Source organism: Propithecus coquereli, unplaced genomic scaffold (assembly GCF_000956105.1).
Source record: "Propithecus coquereli isolate 6110/MARCELLA unplaced genomic scaffold, Pcoq_1.0 Scaffold105, whole genome shotgun sequence".
NCBI classification, from domain to species: domain Eukaryota; kingdom Metazoa; phylum Chordata; class Mammalia; order Primates; family Indriidae; genus Propithecus; species Propithecus coquereli.
The window spans coordinates 3,666,282-3,667,361 of record NW_012134414.1 but is presented as its reverse complement, the minus strand read 5'-3'; positions in this window follow the sequence as shown (position 1 = coordinate 3,667,361).

Sequence of the window (1,080 nt, the reverse complement as noted above, 5' to 3'; positions counted from 1 at the left end):
TCATTAACTTAATATGCTTAAGTCCAACAATTAATAAAGAAATGGGTTATTTTCTACATTTCCATTCAAGATTGTATTCTGATTTCTTTCCTTTCAGATGGATGAAACCCCTATTTCCTATATAATATGGATTTTTTAACAGTATAAAGTAATATATCTAGCATTATTAAGGTATTTATTAAAATCAAATAGGGCCATACAGTTTAATAAAATGGAGAAATTTTGCTTCTAAATGCTAACCATTAGGAGAATTAGCCAATATTTTGGTCAGAGTGTTTCTTTAATTTATACTCAAAGAGATTTGGTCATCTTACTTTTCAATAAATTGCCTTTGTGACAAAAAGCCCTCTTCTTTTACTCAGAGAAACTGGAAAAAGATAGTTTGTGATCTTGATGTTCTACTCAGGCATTCTGCAAGGAGAATTGACAATTTCCAACTGTATCCAAGCTACTTCTTAAAAAATCACCATCCTTTATATCTCCACACCTAATTATTAAGTGCCAATCAAAACTGACAGTAGGACAACAAAGCCACACAATTACACAGAAGGATATACCTTCAAATGTCATTCTAAATTTATGAAATTGCATAGTTTTACAGTTCTCTTATGAAAATGTCAAAAAGTGCCAACTAAAATCTTTTCTCTGAATGATGAATACAACAAATTCATGTCCTTAATACATTCACCTTTTATTCTTACAAACAATGATAAAAATTCTGCTATCTAATTCCTGTCTTTTTATTTCTTGAGCTGAAGGTGTTCATTTCATATTTCTGAGTCTTCTCTTAACACTTAGAAAAATAAGTGAAAAGTGTTAAATTATGCTAGTGTTGTTTGATTATAAAAATAATTTATTCTCATAATAAAATATTCAAATGGTATAGAAGAAATTGAAGATTAAAATCTAGCCCATACCTAAGTTTAAGCTGCCTAATTTTTATCCTAAAGAGTCATTTGGATTAATTAACTAAAATGGAGAAATTCATTATTAATCATTTTTGCTAATCCCTTCAGACATATCCTGTGAATTGATATATAGACATTTATGGATATATTAACATAAAAATGTATATTAATA